Genomic DNA, 22,373 nt, shown 5'->3' on the forward strand with positions numbered 1-22,373 from the left:
GTGTTCAGCTGTCAGTTTATCGTTTTCATCAAGCATCCACATGTAGTTCTGCCGCATAAGGAAAGATTTTCCCTTGCATGACCATGCATCACAGCATTCAAGTTTTAATGAGGATGCCTTTCTCTGACAGTAAAATTAAAGTTTTGTACAGCGCTAAGTGCTTCAATTTTGACACCTCTAAGTGCTGTACATAACAGATATCACAGTAACTCAGTTTACCGATCTCAGGGGGATGGAATCAGTGCTTAATTTGTAAATACAAAGGTGCCGGTGCCCAAAGCCATCCTCTTAAACATGCGACTGCTGTAATTAAATGTGTGAACACGGAATACTGAGGCGGTGTAATCCTGAAGCCATCTCGGGCCTCTTCAATCCATAGAAAGCCACTCACTGCCCCTTGAGCTCACTCTTGCAGCTTTTTACTTTCTCCCTCAGTGACGCTTTTTCGTTTTTCCCTTCATCCGTCTTTCCTATATGTATCTTTTGCTCGTAGCAAATGCTTGAGGCATAAGAATAAGCCCCGGCCCTCAAAAATAAGTGCTGGTGCTCCACACCGGAAACAACAAGCACAAATTAAGCACTGGATGGAATGCTTACTTGGTATGCTGGGATAATACCTTATGATTTGGAGATCTTACACAGATGTCAGGGCAAGCATGAAACTGGCAAAGATAAACCAAGCAATTGAAGGTAAATTTTGTTTAAAAGAATCATGACTTGTCACAAAACATCATTTTTATCATGAAAACAGGAAAAATGCAGAGCTCTGGAAAATTTCACAGTGATTGCAATCTGTATTGCATTGCAGACATGCAACAGAAATACACTGTCAATAAATTTGACACTGCCAGCAATATAGCAGTTTGCAAAATAAGGTGTAGGTGTTTACATCCAGCACACTGGCTCGTTCACTATGTGCAGCAGATGAATTTTAGTAAGCTTACATCAGATGCAGATTACCATGTTTGGTCAATAAACATTACTTAATCCAGGGACATTTTAAGGATTTTGGGGGCCCTGGGCCAAATGTATTTTGGGGGCCTCTGTGAACAGCTTAAAATTGATGATCCAGTTTCAGCTCTTTCATGCCCTCTTCAGACAAGTCATTGAGTGCACAGGCACACTAGTCCATATTCTAAATGTAATCACATCTAATATTTACGCCCGTATTTATACTTTTTTTAGCGCCGCATTTGCGTCGTTTTTTGACGCAAAAACGGCGCAAACTTGCAAAATACCATTGTATTTTGTAGGTTTGCGCCGTTTTGTGTCAAAAAGCGGCCCAAATGCGGCGCTAAAAAAAGTATAAATACGGACCTCAGTGATTATGAGTGTTTTCAATATTGTAACGCTGCATCTCACAAACATTACTGCAAATAATCTCTGTGACTCCCTCCCATTTATCATATGTGAGGTCCTGTTTTGATCTATAGTATACCTTTTATGGCTGTTGCATTAAACAAACAAAATTCCTCTGAAAAAATGTTTGTAATAACCTCTCACAAGTCATTCACATAAAAAATAAATTAAAGGAACACAGTATTTAAAACAATCAGTTTAAGAATTATTCAAGGTCATCAGGGCACGACACTGCAGAAAAGAGCTAGGTTTGTCATCCCAAGAAAGGCTGGAGCCCTGGGACAGAGCCCACTTTGCCCATGCCTTAAAACGTCTCAGACTTAATCAGGTGAGCAGTTATACAGAGCTGCAGGGCGACTGAATAGAGAAAATCTGTCCAGATCCCTCATCCCATTCCACTGAGAGCTCTGCTTCACCTTTCAACAATAAAAACAAACTAACCCACAATCTCATGCCTTGTCCAAAACTCGCTTACCGAGGCAGTGCTTCTGAATTTGGAAAGGTCTGTGTGATTCTCATCATTCCTGTGGGTCCACCAGTCCTTGTTATTCACACAAGGAACAGACAACCTAACACAGCGTCATCTGCATGTGCTGGGATGCCAGCCCTCCTCTTATTTTAGCGCGTCCCGCTCAACTCCGGTGTGCACCACGCTTTCACTTTGTAAGGGCCAGCACGCGTGCTAGTCATGTGTATTCAAAGCATGCATTTAAAATGCTGCAGTGGACGGTTGTGATAAACAAAGTCGCTTCAACATTTTAATCGCATGTTTAGATAACTTGTGGGCGACGGCGAGGAAACAACAGAAACCTGACATATTTAGGGGGATCACAGACAAATTAAGAAGGGCCCTGCCGCTGTGCACCCCTCCCCCTCTGTGGCTACAGCCCTTGGCTCGCAGTAATAACAAGAACACAACAAGCATTTTCAATGCAACTGGTCTCGCATTTGCTCGAGTTAGAGCTATTAGCGTTGTAAAGGGAAAAAAACGCAGCGCGATTGTGCTGCGATGAACATAAACAGATGAAGTAGTTCGGACACCATACTGAAAACATCGAGCCTCGTATGTTTTTAGTAGTTTACCGGTGCTGTGTAAGTGGGCTAAAAACCAGGAAAGGCATGGCGTGTGCATGCCTTTCACAAATGAAAACAAGCGGATTTAAAAAGGCAAGCCCACAAACCTATGTATGTGACTGACGTGACATGGGCGTGGTTGGAAGCCCAAAGAGAGTTTACAGAATGGGAGGAGCGGTTTGCGCTCGCCCATAAAAAGGGTCTTGGTTTGGTTGAACAGTGTTCACCTCAGAACCTCTGGTAAAAGAAATGGTAACTGTCTTGAGGTTTTACATATCACAATACATTCCATGGTATTTTTCAATTTAAATATTCTATTACAAAGAATATTTGGTGACAATTATTAGACAATTCTTAATTATGAAGCACATTAAGCCGGAAATATTGGTCAAAACTGAATAGAATGTTACTCATAGGAATTTTGGGTAACTTTGTGGTAAAATTGTGTGTTTTAAAGCACATAAGTTTAGTAACTGTATAGAATTTAAATCAAGTTTTACACGGGGTCTCCTGAGGGAGGTATCTGAAAAAATCAGTGGCACGTGGTGTATGTTAAATAACATTAGGGGGTGAATATTGGTTAAAAGAGAAGACAAAATTACAGCAGGTTTGAGGGTTCTCAAGGATGGTATGGGGAACCATGGGCTACATTATGCATTTTTAAGAGCATTTTCTGTTGTACCAGTGCTAGACATTAAACCAAATTACTCTAGTAGGTACTCAGCTCCACAAGGAGTGGGTGGCTGGGGGATAGGAGGAGATTGCTTGCTGCCCAATGTCCCACAGTTGATTCAACTAAGGGGAGGTAAGGTTTCTCCTAAAGCAAATGGTTCACAACCTGTTGACTTCTGTGGACCCCCACTTTATCATTACTGGAACTCAGAGACCCCCCACTTAATCATTATTGGAATCCGGGGACTCCCCCTGAGTCATTACTGAAAGCCAGGGACCTAATCTGTTAATATTATTTAATTTCCTAAGCAGTTGCGGACCTCCTGAGAAGGCTTTGTGTACCCCCTGGTCTCCTCGGACCACAGGTTGGGAACCACTGTCCTAGAGTATCATTGGGCTACATACCTATTCATTCTTTTAGACTTCACTTGAGTATAAGGACGACTACCAGCAAACCTTAATACTGTTGTTTATGAAACCAGCAGCACTGTGATCTGTTGGCTGGTTTGAAGAAAGGATATGAACCTTCCATTAAAAAAAACTCTTGGTGGCTACAGAGAGTATCTAGGTCTCCCATAATACAGCCGTTAGTACTCTCGAGCTCATGTACAACAGAGACTGTGCATGAGTGACGAGCCGTCTGACACACACACACAGGTTCAATTAGTAGCTGCTGGCTGCACACGGAAGGGCTGGAGTTTTGATAGTGACACACCTGATATGTGCAGGAGGTGGTGGTTCACACATCCGGCCTCCCAAAGAAATTGCTGCAATTTGTGACTCGATCCCAACATCCATATGGAGCAGACTCCAGGGAATCCATGCAATGGCAGTCATTTTGTTATTCTGTGTATCCTTCAAGAGAGGGAGAAGACTGAGTCCCCAGACACTTTGTGGTGAGGAGTCTGACTCAGTTTCTACACTGGAACACACCCTGCCCCCAAAAAGGTTGGGGACCAGTCCACTCGCAAATCTGGCTAGGGAGAACTCTAGCAGAACCTGGCAGCAAGTGTGGGTGGGTCATGGAAGAAGGTTCAGGGTGCATCAAGGAACCCCTACACTTGCCTGTTGGTGATGAATGCAGATACTCACGAGTTGCGGGTGACAGTGCTTGGACAAGGCACTCTGTTTTGCAGGTGACCATAAACGTAGTGTAAGCTGTGCAACAGCCTAGGGACTCGTCATTGTAACGCAGCAGCCCTGCCAGATGTACAGCATGTGCGGGGAAATTCAACATGCCGCACATCAGGAAGGGGGCTACTTTATGTTGTATAGCACTTAATAGTTTATTGTTGCTTTAAATTCTTACATGTAACATCTTTTACGCATTTTTATCACGTCATGTTTCATGGCAGATAGCCGAAAATACCAAAATAACACGGATCAGTTAATAAGAGAAAGGAAAGGAAACTCCATAACATATTTCATTCTTTTAACAAGAAACCATTACATCATAAATGAGCAAAGGAAAGTAACGTCTAGGTTGGTAGTAAAATAATTAAAAGTTGTTAAGGGACTTTTAGTGAAACGAGGTTCTAGTTCCTGGCAAGGCTTCCTGTGGCCCTCATGCAGAGAACAAGCATTTGCAATGCAATAGGTCTCACGTTTACTCGAGTTAAAGCTATTAGCGTTGTAAATTTCTAACTGGACCTTTCGTGCCACACAAACTGAAAATAAACAGTCAAAAAATTGACATAAGCTAGGCTATTCAAAGTGCCACCGTGAGCGCAAAGGATAGAGACAAAAGGAAAAAGAAGTTTGCTCGCAGTCAAAGTTATTGTCATTAGTGCAATTATCCATGTAATAGGGTCTATGGCCACGGCACTAACAAAACCGCCCTAAGGAGGGACAAATGTAAAGCAGTTACCAAGTAAAACAAAGGATTTTTAAAAGACAAGCCCAAGAACGAGTGATAGTGATGGGCGTGCAGTGGGCGTGGTTAAAAGCCCAGATACATACCAACACATCGGAAAAGCAGCGCTTGCGCGCTGCTATGCTCAGCCTAAAAATAGCTCCATCCCAGTGGTTTGGTAAATAAAAGATAAAATCGTGATACTTTGGGACCCACACACCTCTGGGCACCAGCACCACAGCACCTACTGCACTAATTATTGCTATGTTCCTGCTCCCCTATACTTTACTCCCTCACACTGGCAAATGTTTCCCTGTATATCTCTAGCCCCTCCCTCTCTTCCCTTTCCTCCTTCTGCTTTCTCCTTGTGTTTCTCTACCTCCCCTTCCATTCTCGATTCTACAGTGATGGTTAGCTTCTGTGCAAACCCTCCTTCTGCCTCTCACTTGTACCTTTCACTCTGTCACCATATCTCTTCACTGACCCAACTCTTCCCTATTCTTCCCATGTCTCTACATACTTGCTTGTATATCCCCACTCAACTCTCCTTTCACCTCATCTGTATCTCCTACTTTCCTCCTTTCCTATCCTTTCCACTATTCCTATCTGAATCTGTTCACTTTCCCCTTGAACTCCCATCATCCTCTACTGATGTTTCAGTCCTGCACTGTATTTAGTCCTTCAACTCTCTTTTCTCTTGCATCACTCTAGTTCTTTTTTATTCCCCTTTCTTTCTTCTTTTTTTTACTTTCTCCTAAATCCCTAATCTCCCATGTAATTCTGCATCCTTCTGTACTTAGGTACTTAAAGCCTTACGTTCTCCCCAATCTCCCCAATACCTCTACAGTTGTGTCCCCCGTTAAAATTCTTCCTGTATCTCTAAGTCCTTTATTGTTTATCTCCCCGTCCCTTCTTCCCTCTCCACCTCTCTACCTCAACACTTTTTACGTTGAGCTCACAAGAGCTCTGACGTGTTGTACTCTATCTGTGAGCTTTTAACCATGCCCACAGCACGCCCATCACTATCACTCAGTCATGGGCTTGCCTTTCAAAAATCCTTTATCATTGGTAAATACTTTATGTTTGTCACTGCTTGGGGCAGTTTTGTTACCGCCTTGGCCATTGACCCTGTTACATGGATAATTGCACTTTTGGTGATACGTTTGACTGCAAGCAAACTTCTTTTTCCTTTTGTGTCCCTCCTTCGCGCTCATGCTCATGGGGGCCATGGTGCTTTGAGTTGGCTCACTTATGTAAACTGTTTTACTTTTCATTTTTTATTTATTTGGCAAGAAAAGTCCAGTTAGGAATTCACAAGGCTAATAGCTCTAACTCGAGCAAACGTGAGACCCATTGTATTGCAAATGCTTGTTTCATTCACCCCCACTTTACTGTCCCTTGTATCTCCCCGCTCCTCTTCTCCTCATACCATTCTCTCCTTTTTTTAGTCTGAACCTTTTGTTCCCTTCTGTCTAATCACTTCCCTTCCCCTTTTCACTTACATCTTACAACACCCCCACTTTCTCTCTGCTCTCCGTCTATCCCGTGTACCTTTCTGTAATTTATTGTATCTCTAAACACTCCTCTTTTGCTTACTACCTATATTTCTTCACATTTATATTCGCTCTCCCCTCTGTATGTCTTTCTGTACCTATATCTTTCCGATTTCCTTCCCCTCTTAACGATCTTAGAGTAATTACAAATCTAGGTCCCAGGCACTTCGATATGCAGTAGAGAGTTGTCCCTTTGAAGAAGGATCCCACCATACATTAATATTTTCATTCAGCAGAGTGCTGACCAGGAGCTATAGTAGCAAGCTGCAAAAGGCAGTGAAAATAGCACATCTTATGATCAACTCACTTGTGAAACACTAAATGACACATGACAGCAACACCTACATACAGGAAGAGAAAGAGGAGTAGCCTGCAATGTGGACTGCCAGACTTCCCTGTCATCTCCAGAGAGCAACCAGCCAAATCAACGATCATCTCTCCTCCCTTAGGGCTTAATTAGAGATAGCAGATGCGATACTCCGTCAAAACATCGAATATATACCTTCCTCCATATTACAAGCGCCATAGACTATAATGCACTTCTAGTAAGGCGGACAATCCGCCAAACTCTAAATAAGGCCCTTAGCCTAGGATGAGGGAAAAGCTATCTTTTAAGTGATTTACCATGTTCTTGTAGGCACTTTGTGTCCACAACCTTGGGAGGCCTATCTAGTTTGGAAAGCATCAGCAAAAAAATTGGCAAGAATCGTCTGTCAACAGTCTCGAGTAAAAACAATAATTATCCTGGTTTAAATAGTTGGGTTTGCACAGATGTGCTTGTTAGCGGAACACATCAGTAGAGGCAGAGTTTGTTTATTTATGTTCTCCTGCTGAGGATATAACACAAACTGGGAGTGGCATCCTGAAGTGAGAGGCCCAGAGTCCTTGGTGTGGAACTCCTATTATAAGAGAGTGCAGCATATCACTGTCCGTATGTGGGCAAAGTTGAATCCTCCCCAATAGCAAAATGAACACTATGTTAAACTCTCTCCAGCAAGTTGTAATATGTCATAGAATGCCTTTCCTGCCTCTTCACCAGCGACCCTCCTTACATTGAATAGGTCAACCTCAAATGAGGAGCGCCAGGATTGCCACATTAGAGACTAAACAGTTCCGCAAGAAGAAAACAAGCCTTCTCAGCCTATGTCCCAAGGTTATGGAACACATCCCTTTTGGCATCAGAACAGCACAAACCCTTCTACAATTCAACGACATTCAAAACTTACCTCTCCAAGATATATTTCCTCAAATAGGCTGAATTCTCACCTCTTCCTCTAGCCCAAAGATGTGGCCCTTAGGTCTTGCTGTAACAGATTAGAACACCTTTTTGCACAGAGTAAGGAGAAAGGAGGTGCCAAGAAGTGAGTAAAAAGTTTTGGTCTAGAACATCATCTTAGAGATAACCAGCCATTAGGACCACATCATTAGAGAGGGTGTAATCAATTCATTTTGATTTACTGCCTCTCTGTAACCAGACAAGCAGCCTATCCTACCCTTGCAACATCAGAGTTCCTTGCTGAGGAGAGAGTTCGACATTTAGGCTACTATGTATTGCCTTTATTCCCAACTCTTTTTTGTTAGATTTGTGCTATGCAGGGCACATATACATGGTAGCATTTTGTTTGCTAGTAATGGCTAGGATTCCCCCCATGATGAAATCACTCACACACATGTATACAACTGTATACTACTCCACAGTACAAATATGCCTAGTCATGTTAGTCAGCTCCTGTAAGGGACACACAGATCAGCACCAACTCTTACATATCTAATAAATGCACCATGCCACTGTGCTGGTAACAAAGACAAAGGTGGTCATATACATCAAGACCCAGTAGACTCCATTCAGGAAGTAGCTCCAATATCCCATCATCCAGCCTGGATTTAGGCTGTCCTGAACAGAAGCTTCTGAATGAGAACAAGGCTGGAGGTAAGCATGGGATAACGTCCCTTAAAATATAAAACAAAGCATCATTGATGAATTGTTAGCACCCCCTAATCATCCACTGCTTCCAAATAATAATGATAGAGCAAGACAAGGCATCTTCTCAAGTTCCCAGGAGGGCTGGGCTGGGAGTCGAAAACAGTCCTAGTAAAAATCTTCATACAAACACTCTACAGTACTGAGAAAAGAAACTTACCAAGCAAACCAGATTCTTTACAACAGACTTGCTGGTGACAGGGCTCTCGCCCAAGGTCATGTTTTGCAAGTGATGTATTTTACCATACCTTTGTTCTTATATTTGAACTAAAATTACACAGTTGGTCATGGACTGCTGATGGAGCGACTTAACAGGATTGGTGTGACGGGAACTGCCTAGAGACTACTGTGCTCCTTTTTGAGCAACCGGGTGCAGTAAGTCCGAATGGGTGAGTTCACATCCAACCCTTACAGTTTGCCGTGTGGGGTCCCTCAGGGGTCCTTTTTCAGTCCAACATTGTTTACAATCTACGTCACACCATTGGCTGAAATGATTAGATCTTTTGGGTTTTCACTTACATCTTATGGAGATGACACCCAGATCATGATTTCTGTGAATTTGGATAATGCTGCAGTTGGTTCTAACTTCTACAACTGTATGCAGGAAATCAGTTCCTGGATGGCAGGCAACTGCCTTAAGTTTAACTCTCCTGCTTTTTGCCCCTAAACCATCATTTGGTGGCCCTCTTATCTAGGTGCACTTCCTGCACCTGTCAGAACTTCCTGGAATCTAGAAGTCATCATAAACGACAAACTTTCCCTTCATGACCAAGTCAATGAAGTTACCTCAGCTGCTAACTTTAGTCTGAGGTTGATCAAGAAAATGTTGCTGAGCCTTTTGATCAATTCTCGAAAAATGGTTGTTCCTGCCTCAATTCCATCTAAAATCGATTATGCAAATGCACTCTACTTAAACGCTCATCAACAAGTTTTGAACAAACTTCAAACATTGCAGAATACGGCAGCAAGAACTCTGGCCAAGATTCCAAAATATTATTCTACTTCTTCTGCCATTCAGAACTTGCATTGACTCCCAGTTAGGAAGCGTATTCTTTTTAACCCCTTCGCTGCCAGGCCTTTTCCCCCTCCTGTGCCAGGCCTTTTTTTGCCTATTTGGGGCAGTTCGCGCTTAGGCCCTCATAACTTTTTGTCCACATAAGCTAACCAAGCCAAATTTGCGTCCTATTTTTCCAACATCCTAGGGATTCTAGAGGTACCGAGACTTTGTGGGTTCCCCTGAAGGAGGCCAAGAAATTAGCCAAAATACAGTGAACATTTCGTTTTTTTCAAAAAAATTGGAAAAAGTGGCTGCAGAAGAAGGCTTGTGGTTTTTCCCCTGAAAATGGCATCAACAAAGGGTTTGCGGTGCTAAACTCAGCAGGTTCCCAGCTTTCAGGAACAGGCAGACTTGAATCAGAAAACCCAATTTTTCAACACAATTTTGGCATTTTACTGGGACATACCCCATTTTTGCAATTGTTTGTGCTTTCAGCCTCCTTCCAGTCAGTGACAGAAATGGGCATGAAACCAATGCTGGATCCCAGAAACCTAAACATTTCTGAAAAGTAGATAAAATTCTGAATTCAGCAAGGGGTCATTTGTGTAGATCCTACAAGGGTTTTCTACAGAAAATAACAACTGAAAAAGAGAAATATTGAAATAGAGTTGAAACAAACATCAATTTTTCTCTACGTTTTACTCTGTAACTTTTCCCTGCAACGTCAGATTATCGAAAGCAATATACCGTTACGTCTGCTGGACTCCTCTGGTTGCGGGGATATATAGGGCTTGTAGGTTCATCAAGAACCCTAGGTACCCAGAGCCAATAAATGAGCTGCACCCTGCAGTGCGTTTTCATTCTATACCGGGTATACAGCAATTCATTTGCTGAAATATTAAGAGTAAAAAATAGCTATCAAGAAAACCTTTGTATTTCCAAAAAGGGCACAAGATAAGGTGTTGAGGAGCAGTGGTTATTTGCACATCTCTGAATTCCGGGGTGACCATACTAGCATGTGAATTACAGGGCATTTCTCAAATAGATGTCTTTTTTACACACTCTCCTATATTTGGAAGGAAAAAATGTAGAGAAAGACAAGAGGCAATAACACTTGTTTTGCTAATCTATGTTTCCCCAAGTCTCCCGATAAAAATGATACCTCACTTGTGGGGGTAGGCCTAGCGCCCGCGACAGGAAATGCCACAAAGCGCAACGTGGACACATCCAATTTTTTGAAAGAAAACAGAGGTGTTTTTTGCAAAGGGCCTACCTGTAGATTTTGGCCTCTAGCTCAGCCGACACCTAGGGAAAACTACCAAACCTGTGCATTTTTTAAACCAGAGACCTAGGGGAATCCAAGATGGGGTGACTTGTGGGGCTCTGACCAGGTTCTGTTACCCAGAATCCTTTGCAAACCTCAAAATTTGGCTAAAAAAACACATGTTCCTCACATTTCTGTGGCAGAAAGTCCTGGAATCTGAGAGGAGCCACAAATTTCCTTCCACCCAGCGTTCCCCCAAGTCTCCCGATAAAAATGATACCTCACTTGTGTGGGTAGGCCTAGCGCCCGCGACAGGAGATGCCCCAAAACGCAACGTGGAAACATCACATTTTTTTAAAGAAAACAGAGGTATTTTTTGCAAAGTGCCTACCTGTAGATTTTGGCCTCTAGCTCAGCCGGCACCTAGGGAAACCTACCAAACCTGTGCATTTCTGAAAACTAGAGACCTAGGGGAATCCAAGATGGGGTGACTTGTGGGGCTCTGACCAGGTTCTGTTACCCAGAATCCTTTGCAAACCTCAACATTTGGAAAAAAAAACACATGTTCCTCACATTTCTGTGGCAGAAAGTTCTGGAATCTGAGAGGAGCCACAAATTTCCTTCCACCCAGCGTTCCCCCAAGTCTCCCGATACAAATGATACCTCACTTGTGTGGGTAGGCCTAGCTCCCGGGACAGGAAATGCCCCAAAGCGCAAAGTGGACACATCCAATTTTTTTAAAGAAAACAGAGGTGTTTTTTGCAAAGTGCCTACCTGTAGATTTTGGCCTCTAGCTCAGCCGGCACCTAGGGAAACCTACCAAACCTGTGCATTTTTTCAAACTAGAGACCTAGGGGAATCCAAGATGGTCTGACTTGTGGGGCTCTGACCAGGTTCTGTTACCCAGAATCCTTTGCAAACCTCAAAATTTGGCTAAAGAACACATGTTCCTCACATTTCTGTGGCAGAAAGTTCTGGAATCTGAGAGGAGCCACAAATTTCCTTCCACCCAGCGTTCCCCCAAGTCTCCCGATAAAAATGATACCTCACTTGTGTGGGTAGGCCTAGCGCTCGCGACAGGAAATGCCCCAAAGCGCAACGTGGACACATCCAATTTTTTGAAAGAAAATAGAGGTGTTTTTTGCAAAGGGCCTACCTGTAGATTTTGGCCTCTAGCTCAGCCGACACCTAGGGAAAACTACCAAACCTCTGCATTTTTTAAACCAGAGACCTAGGGGAATCCAAGATGGGGTGACTTGTGGAGCTCTGACCAGGTTCTGCTACCCAGAATCCTTTGCAAACCTCAAAATTTGGCTAAAAAAACACATGTTCCTCACATTTCTGTGGCAGAAAGTTCTGGAATCTGAGAGGAGCCACAAATTTCCTTCCACCCAGTGTTCCCCCAAGTCTCCCGATAAAAATGATACCTCACTTGTGTGGGTAGGCCTAGCGCCCGCGACAGGAAATGCCCTAAAGCGCAACGTGGACACATCCAATTTTTTGAAAGAAAACAGAGGTGTTTTTTGCAAAGTGCCTACCTGTAGATTTTGGCCTCTAGCTCAGCCGGCACCTAGGGAAACCTACCAAACCTGTGCATTTCTGAAAACTAGAGACCTAGGGGAATCCAAGATGGGATGACTTGTGGGGCTCTGACCAGGTTCTGTTACCCAGAATCCTTTGCAAACCTCAACATTTGGAAAAAAAAACACATGTTCCTCACATTTCTGTGTCAGAAAGTTCTGGAATCTGAGAGAAGCCACAAATTTCCTTCCACCCAGCGTTCCCCCAAGTCTCCTGATACAAATGATACCTCACTTGTGTGGGTAGGCCTAGCTCCCAGGACAGGAAATGCCCCAGAGCGCAACGTGGACACATCCAATTTTTTGAAAGAAAACAGAGGTGTTTTTTGCAAGGTGCCTACCTGTAGATTTTGGCCTCTAGCTCAGCCGGCACCTAGGGAAACCTACCAAACCTGTGCATTTCTGAAAACTAGAGACCTAGGAGAATCCAAGATGGGGTGACTTGTGGGGCTCTGACTAGGTTCTGTTACCCAGAATCCTTTGCAAATCTCAAAATATGGCTAAAAAAACACATGTTCCTCACATTTCTGTGGCAGAAAGTTCTGGAATCTGGTAGGAGCCACAAATTTCCTTCCACCCAGCGTTCCCCCAAGTCTCCCGATAAAAATGATACCTCACTTGTGTGGGTAGGCCTAGCGCCCGGGACAGGAAATGCCCCAAAGCGCAACGTGGACACATCCAATTTTTTGAAAGAAAACAGAGGTGTTTTTTGCAAAGTGCCTACTTGTAGATTTTGGCCTCTAGCTCAGCCGACACCTAGGGAAACCTACCAAACCTGTGCATTTGTGAAAACTAGAGACCTAGGGGAATCCAAGATGGGCTGACTTGTGGGGCTCTGACCAGGTTCTGTTTCCCAGAATCCTTTGCAAACTTCAAAATTTGGCTAAAAAAACACATGTTCCTCACATTTCTGTGGCAGAAAGTTCTGGAATCTGAGAGGAGCCACAAATTTCCTTCCACCCAGCGTTCCCCCAAGTCTCCCGATAAAAATGATACCTCACTTGTGTGGGTAGGCCTAGCGCCCGCGACAGGAAATGCCCCAAAGCGCAACGTGGACATATCCAATTTTTTGAAAGAAAACAGAGGTGTTTTTTGCAAAGTGCCTACCTGTAGATTTTGGCCTCTAGCTCAGCCGGCACCTAGGGAAACCTACCAAACCTGTGCATTTCTGAAAACTAGAGACCTAGGGGAATCCAAGATGGGGTGACTTGTGGGGCTCTGACCAGGTACTGTTACCCAGAATCCTTTGCAAACCTCAAAATGTGGCTAAAAAAACACATGTTCCTCACATTTCTGTGGCAGAAAGTTCTGTAATCTGAGAGGAGCCACAAATTCCCTTCCACCCAGCGTTCCCCCAAGTCTCCCAATAAAAATGATACCTCACTTGTGTGTGTAGGACTAGCGCCCACAAAAGGAAATGGCCCAAAACACAACGTGGACACATCACATTTTTTCATAGAAAACAGTGCCTACCTGTGGATTTTAGCCTGTAGCTCAGCTGTCACCTGGGGAAACCTAGCAAACCAGCGCATTTTTGAAAACTAGAAACCCAGGGGAATCCAAGATGGGGTGACTTGTGGGGCTCTGACCAGGTTATGTTACCCAGAATCCTTTGCAAACATCAAAATTTGGCCAAAGAAACACTTTTTCCTCTCATTTCGGTGACAGAAAGTTCTGGAATCTGAGAGGAGCCACAAATTTCCTTCCACCCAGCGTTCCCCTAAGTCTCTCGATAAAAATGGTACCTCACTTCTATGGGTAGGCCTAGCGCCCACGAAAGGAAATGGCCCAAAACACAACGTGGACACAACATATTTTTTCACAGAAAACAGAGGTGTTTTTTGCAAAAGGCCTACCTGTGGAGTTTGGCCTCTAGCTAAGCCGGCCCCAAGGGGGGGCAGAAATGGCCTAAAATAAATTTGCCCTCCCAACCCCCACCCCTCCCCGGGAGCGACCCTTGCCTACGGGGTCGCTCCCCCTGCATGACATTGGCGCCAAAAAATAAATCCCCGGTGCCTAGTGGTTTCTGCCCCCTTGGGGGCAGATTGACCTAAAATCGACCAATCTGCCCCCAAGTGGGGCAGAAATGGTCTAAATACAATTTGCCCCCCAGGAGAGCGACCCTTGCCTCATGGGTCGCTCCCCACCTCTAAAAAAACAAACAAACAAAAAAAAAACACACACAAAAAAAATTTGCCCTGGCGCCTAGAGGTATCGGCCTAATAATAGGCCAATCTGCCCCCAGGGGGGGCAGAAATGGCCTAAAATAAATTTGCCCCCCCCAGGGAGCGACCCTTGCCTAAGGGGTCGCTCCCCTTGCGTGAAATTCACGCAAAGAAAAAACTCCCTGGTGTCTAGTGGTTTCTGCCCCCCTTGCGGGCAGATTGGCCTCATCAAAATAGGCCATCTGCCCCCAAGGGGGGCAGAAATGGCCTAATTATAATTTGCCCCCTAGGGGAGCGACCCTTGCCTAAGGGGTCGCTCCCCACCTAAAAAAAAAAAAAAACATAACAATTTTTTTTTTTTTTAAATTGATCCCTGGTGCCTAGAGGTTTCTGCCCCCCCTGGGGGGGAGTAGGGGGGGCAGAAAAGGCCTTCCAGAAAAATGCCCCCCTCTGGGAGCGACCCTTGCCCAAGGGGTCGCTCCCTAATGTCACTTTCTAAAATAAAAAATAAAAATCCCTGGTGTCTAGTGGGGTTTCAAAAGCCGGATTGCAAGCAATCCGGCTTTTGAAACCCTGGGAGAGACTTCAAAGGGAAGGAAATACATTTCCTTCCCTTTGAAGCCCCTCCGGGCCTCCCCCAGTGATTGAAAGAGAAATGCTTTGCATTTCTCTTTCAATCGCGCTGGAAGGAGGCCCCTGTGACAAATCAGCGCGAGCTCGCGCGCTGACGTCACAGGCGGGGTGGGGGGAGGGTCGGGGGTGGAAGGGGAAGGTCTTCCCCTTCCATCCCCGCCTTGGGGGGGAGGGGGGTGCACGGGGGGCGCACTAGCGCTCCCCCAAGTTCCCCTGTGCCTTGGACGAGGTCACCTCGTCCAAGGCACAGAACCGGTTAAGGCTCTTTGTATCGCTTATAAGGTGCTGCATGGCTGGGGTCCTGCCTTTTTTATGGAGAAGTTTGTTTGGTATGTACTCACTAGACTGTTGCAATCTAGCTCAGAAAGAAAACTGCTCGTCTAGGAACAAGTTAGGGCTTTCAGCATTCCAGTTGCAGTGGTAAAGGCTTCGTACTTAATATGTCGAAGGCATGGAATGACCTTCATTGCCCTTGATTATGCTTTTTAGGTAGGCACTGAAACATGCTTTTTACTAGGAATTAGTATTTCAGCATTCCAGTTGCAGTGGTAAAGGCTTCGTACTTAATACGTCGAAGGCATGGAATGACCTTCATTGCTCTTGATTATGCTTTTTAGGTGAGCATTGAAAACATGGCTTTTTACTAGGAATTAGGCAGTTGGGATGTTCACCAGGACTCAGCTACTAGGATTTTTCTAATGGCTCTCAGCTAGCGCCAAGACACCTATTTTGGCATTCGAGCGCTCTATAAAAATAATTGATATAACATAAAAAGCTACTTTTTACCAACATTTGTGAATTGTGATTCTGCTCTATAGCTGTTTCACAGAATACAATTTTTGAACAGGTTCTGGAATCAGGATTAGAAGCCACATGTCCAGTTCCAAAGTTCTGGTTGTAATTTAGCCACACCACCTCGCCTCCCATTCATGTATGGAGCAAGGGAAGATGGCCTCAATCTATGCTTGCCTGATTAGAGTGGTGCACAAGCCTTTTCTTGACTTTGTATGATCAGATCTGGCGTTTGCTCAGTGAGTTCCCTGGTCGAAATCAGAGGCCTTCACACTTGCCTGCTTCAGTTGCATATGTATTGAAAACCTGGAAGGTGAGAGTGAGAAGATTAAGGAGTGCCATGACAACAAAAAACTAACAAAAACAATGCTGACAACCTCCAGAAAAAGTGTACTTGGACTGAAGTTGTAGGGAGACTTGCAGGGAGGTCCAGTTCCTCTCTGCAGGTCGGCGTCTGGTGGATGGGCCCAGCTCACACATGCCAGCATCCTGCCGTGGAATGGACCTAACTCATTCTGAAGACCTGAGACAAAGATGTAGAGGACTCAGCGTTTCTTCAAACACAATCTGTCCTGACCTATTTACATGAAGATTTATAATCTCATGGTTCTGCAGAGCAACTATGGAGAAGCCACTTTTTTGGAGTATTGGTGGTTCCTCTGTTTTCTGTTAAGAAAAAAACATTGTAGGCTCTGCTGGTGGGATCTGGATTTGGAAACATAGTTAGTTCTCCTGTGTGAAGTAAATTAAATGGTGCAGGCTCTTTAAACACTTGGGTCCAACCTCCCTGCCAGTCATGTGGTCAGGAATGTCTTTGCATTTGCTGACAATGAGTTAGGGATCAGAATTCCTTCAGTCCCACATCTGCCCAAAACTGCAGAAAAAGGCCTGCTGTCCTGGCATGTCATCATCCCAACCATATACTGAAACTTTGAACCCCAACCGATACCTGCAGACTTCCTTGACAGATATGTCACCACTGTAACCGACTCAAACCACAGACTGACCACCTGGAACATTCTCTCCACCCAGGACATCACCTCCGCAATGAAATTCATCCATTTGGGAGCTCCAACAGACCCATGCATGCACCACATCTTTACCCTTGGAAACCAAAGGATTGGCCAGGAACTCATCGCCCTGCTCAACACCTCTGTCACCACCCAACAGTTCCTGATACCTGGAAACACACCGAAGTCAGACCACTGCTCAAAAAATTCTCCGCCGGCTCCAGCGAATCCAAAAAGTACTAGCCAATCTCCCTGCTACCTTTCCCAGCCAACCTACCGGAAAAGATCATCAACAAGGAACTCATGACATACCTGGAGCAGGACCAGCTACTTGATGCCTTCCAATCCTGCTTCCACAGCAATCACAGCACCAAAACTGCCCTGATCACAGCCACCTATGACATCCGAACCCAACTCCAAGAGAAACAGCAGTTTTGATACTCCTCAGCCTACTGGACTACAGCAATGCCCTCTACATAGAAAACACAGCACACCTCCTACAGAGACTTCAGACCATACAGAACACCGCAGCCAGATTCATCCTTGGCCTTCCCCGATGAACCCTCATCACACCCTACCCCAGGCAACTCTACTGGCTCCCCGCACAGAAGAGATGCCAATTCAAGCTGCTGACCCACGCACAGAAGGCTCTACACAACAAAGGACCCACGTACATTAACCACTGCCTGAGCTTCCACCAACCATTCCGAAGACTACACTCTGCCTCTCTTTCACTTGCCCATACTCCCTGCATCTACCAAAGCAGAAGTGGAGGATGCTCCTTCTCTCACATCACAGCAAAAACCTGGAACAGCTTTCCCATGTACCCCGGACCATCATCTCACTTCTGGAATTACGAATGGCCTTCAAGACCTGGCTGTTTGAATAAGCCCTTGGGACCTGCAAGCGCTTGGATACCCTATTGGGTGATTAGCCAAGCTTTATAAATTCTGATTGATAGTTTGATTTTGGGCTCTATCCTGTAAACAGAAGTCCCTCCCATCCTACCAAGTTGCTTTCTGTAAATCACCATAAACTGCTTCCTTTCCCTGCTGCTCGTTACCTAGTTCACATGTCATATCCGCTGCTGGCTTCCGCACCTAGCTTTTCGTACTGTATATATATATATATATATATATATATATATATATATATATATATATATATATATATATTTGTGTGTGTGTGTGTACATGTATTATTTACAGAGCCTGGGTACTTTCTTTCTTGCTGCAGAATTCGTGATCTAGGAGATTAGATAATTCTTACCTTGAAAGACTGTAGTAGAGCAAGTCAGTAGTTCTTTGTAGTTCCCACTATGACTGAGCAGTACCTATTAAGTGGAGGGAAGGAGGGTTACAGTGATGTAGGAGGAAGGAGACAACAAGGGTGAAGCTAATCACTCAACATCTCGAATTAAAACCCCAGAGAAGAAATAACACTGTGTCAAAACAATCAAACGCTTGCGTTTTGTTGTCCTTTCAAGAGCAGCAAGGTAGAAATGGGGAGCAGACGGAGTTTAGTTGCGGCGCAATGGAGGAGAGGTGGTAAGGGCTGAGAGGTGAGGACGAGGCATTCAGTATGAGCATTGACCAGACTGTGCAGCCCAATGAAAGGGCAGGAAGAGGACGAGAAAGGAAGGAATTAGGAAAGTGGGAGAGTTGAAACATAAGGCTTTTTTAATCTGAACTGTGCTAAAGCATGAGGGGAAGACAGTGATGAATAAAGGAGACTCCACATTCGATTTTCTAGAATAACGTTTTATTGCTCGCACAAATCATAATCAAAAAAGAAAATCATAACATAGTGGCGTGCGGCTGTTGGGAGTGGAATTCTCCCCTGGATGGCTCTCTGGAGCACGAATCAAAGTCCCCATAGCAAGCTGCTCCCACCTCAGCATTCACAGCAATCATGTGCGCGCTGTGGCCTTCCCATGACAAGGAGTGAGATGCAGAGTGGGCTCCGTGGTTGCAGGGAGCAGACCCAGTGCTCCTCCCTTTCTTAAGCGAGGGACTCCTGTACCTCACCTGCATGGAAGAGCAGTGTCCCTGCCTCCCCATCTCTTTTATAGTCCCTCTTTGGATCAGGCCATTTGTCCATCCATAAGAGGAATGATATTGTGTGTGCATGTACTACAGGGGTGTAGATATTTTATGTGCACGCATTGTCTAGGTGAGGTGAAAGAGTGTGGAGAGCAAGACAGTGCATGTGGCTCCAGACATAGTGGGTTCAGTTTGTAACAGGCACACTCTGGCTGTTACCTAAGATCAAGGCTTAAACAGAGAGCTCAAAAGCTGGTGGATATTGCGGGGCTTCCCCAGAGCATTCCAAGGATCTATTTCATATCGTCAGCTAGTGAAGTGTTGCTGAAATTAAGAAATGAGACAGAGGGTCGCTTTCAAGTTAGGGAGTTCCAACTGCCCTTTTCTTACTGATTGTTTTATGGGAGAGGCTACCCCCCTCCATGTTAACAAGTAATTAAGCCTGCCTTGCCTTTGTGCTCTGGGTGGTTTGGGTTGCTCCCGAGAGGAGACTCCCAGCTTCCCACTATCTACCTGCTCACGCTTGTCACAAAGATCATGACAGGGCCAGTCTGCATAAAATTCACAAAAATGAAAAACTGAGCAGATCTAGTCACAGATTTGAACTGCTGGTAATGATCCTAGGAGGGGCGCTAGGCTCTGGCTAAAAGAAGCCATTGTTTTGGTGATAACAATGCTTTGTTTTAAGCGAAAAAACATGAGCGGCAGTAATTGAAGACCACTGCTCTAATTATTGCCATTATTGCAGTGTTGATCAAGAAATATTTGGAAAGTTGTGTCCTACCATTTCTACTACCACCATCCTGTTTTTGGAGTTAGGAAGTCATACCGGCAATGGTAACCCCAACCACAGAATGATTATAGTTACAGAGTCCATCACAGAGTTCCTTACAGCCCATTTAGCTAGGAAGATCGAAATAGCTTGTTAGTTCTGAAGAGGACCAATGGACACAGGAGTAAATGTCTACAAGTCTGATAGTGGCTGCTGCTCATTCCTTGAACATTGCTTTCAAAGTTCCTCCTCCATTCCTGACCTGTCTACCCCTTGATGCGCCCCCTGCTTCAAATTGCCAGCTAGAATTATAGAGCTGGCAGGAAATCACGCCTCAATGTGCATCACCTCACTAAGAACAGATACTGAGCATGGTTCGGAGTATAAACCTACCCTACCGTAAACTCCTCTATAGTAACCTTGTCCTTGAAGAAAAATTATGTCCCACAGACAGTAATCCCAAAGGTGTTCATAACAAGACTGCTACTCCGCACATCTTGCTGACCAGAAAGGAATGAACTTGGATATCATAAAGGCAGGATTTAAATCTTACTGATTCGCCCTTCCTCAAGTGCATTTCCTTTAGAATCACTATCTTCATTCCCTCAAAAGAACGGTAGCCTCAACTTCTTTGCCAGGGAATTAAGCTCCTTCACATTACGGATGATAACCTCCAAAGTGCCTGTATGATACTCATAACCTCTTAAAAAGACTATATGGCCTACAATTTAAAAATAGGTCTGTGCTTTAGAAGAACAGCCCCACATAGGATCCCCATACAAAGTAATACTAGAAAGTACCCAGATATAGATAAAAAACGAAACTCCAAAAAGATACATAGTTGTAGCCCCATGTCTTGGACCTAATTCCCACAGACCATCTGTGGCCAACTATGGACCTGATTTAGAATTTGGTGGACGGGTTACTACGTCACAAACGTAACGGATATCCTTGTCCACTGTATTATGATTCCAAGAGGACATAATAGGATCGTAATACAGCGGACGGGATATCTGTCACATTTGTGATGGAATAACAAAGCCACCAAACTCTAAATCAGGCCCTATGTCCTAATGCCTCTACTTCTCATGAGCACCCCACTAATGACTAGGTTTCAACAGAGTGGTTCAGGAAAAGAAGTAGTTTTGTCTCCAGACCCTCTTTGGAGTAATCTGATTCAGGTGCACTCCTGCGGGTCTGGAATCAAAGCTGCAGACTTCAGGATACTAACGTGCTAGCTCTTTAGTCTTCCCCTCCTTCTCCAGAGTGAAAGCTTATCTGGAGTGCTAGCGTTGTCCTTAATGCTGGGATTGCTTCCCTATCGAAACAGAAGACTTTACACAATTATTTAGTTAAATTCCAAGTCCTTTGGGGCCAAAGCCGTTGACAGATCAGAACAGTCTCCTCTTAGCCATAGTTTGAAGCAAACCTTGAAGTAGGATAACTTTGTTATTACACCCTAAAGGCTGAGTTTCCCAGCATTATGTGGGTATAAAGTTAGCTTCCTTACAATGTCCAATGGTTATGTGTCATCACCAGATTTCAACCATCTTAATCTGTGTGCCCTTTCCACACCAAGTAGTTCACCTTAATTGAGTCCCAGAATCTGGCCCAACAGCAACTTGATGCTTTCCATAATGGAACCTTCAACTTATTCTGCAACATTCCAGATTCTGATATTATCTTCCATCTGCTTACTCTCAAAGTCCTCCCACTTTAATTGTAATGCCTTAAATTATTATTACAGCCCATTCAATCTCTTCTGGCTTACTATTGTCTTGCTTTACACACCTATAACTGCGTTTTTTTTTCAATTACCACTTATTACAAATCTAGCCGACATCTGCCTGTATGGTTGTCAGTACTTCTGGAAAAGTCTTGAATACCTCTCATATTTCCTTTCTTAAATCAGCCTTTCAATCTCGTCCAAGATCTTGGATGCACAATCATGAGTCATCTTTCTAATGAGACACTTCTTTGTGTTTTGTAGCCATTACATTTTTTTGAGTTCTCTAAAGAAGGGCCTAAAACTGAGTTAGCTAAGGCAACATGGTTCCAATAGGTTCCCATGTTCCTATGAACACTTTAGGTCTTTCTGCATTTCATAGAGGCCACACAGTAACAGCTGACTGAGTATTACATTAGTGAGCAGTACAAGAGTACAAGAGGTGTACTTTACACTATGTGTAATCCAGACATCAGTAGCGAGAGAGAGAGAGTCCATCAGCAAAGTACCAGTCTGTGCACACAAAGACTTAAATCTTCATTGCCCAGCTGCTCCGGTATGCATCTACTCCACCACATGACTGCTGAAAGAAACAGGACACAACTGGAGCACTCCATGTCAGAAAAAAACATTCTGGGGTTTAGAAGAGGTCTCTACATTGAGGGTATCCTCCAGAGGTCAGACATGAGGTCAATGGGAGTACACATCAGATGCACCATGATTTTTTTTCATCCCCACCCTTTCATATAGAGCAGCTCTACTGAAGTCCTCAGACACAGTCAGGGATCATTAATTTTAGCAGAAGGGAAGGCCCTGCCCATTTTCTATGCATCAGTATCACAGCTGCGTACTACTTCTATACATGTCAAGGCGATGGGTCACCACATACAGCACGCCTCTT

General features: G+C 44.3%; 1 long non-coding RNA gene across 1 annotated transcript in view; it reads left to right on the top strand.

Moving 5' to 3' along the window:
* LOC138246106 (uncharacterized) overlaps positions 1-22,373 on the top strand; it is a 39,470-nt gene that overhangs the window by 15,222 nt on the left and 1,875 nt on the right. The gene's annotated exons all lie outside the window — the stretch shown is intronic.

This window comes from Pleurodeles waltl, chromosome 7 (genome assembly GCF_031143425.1).
Source record: "Pleurodeles waltl isolate 20211129_DDA chromosome 7, aPleWal1.hap1.20221129, whole genome shotgun sequence".
NCBI lineage: Eukaryota > Metazoa > Chordata > Amphibia > Caudata > Salamandridae > Pleurodeles > Pleurodeles waltl.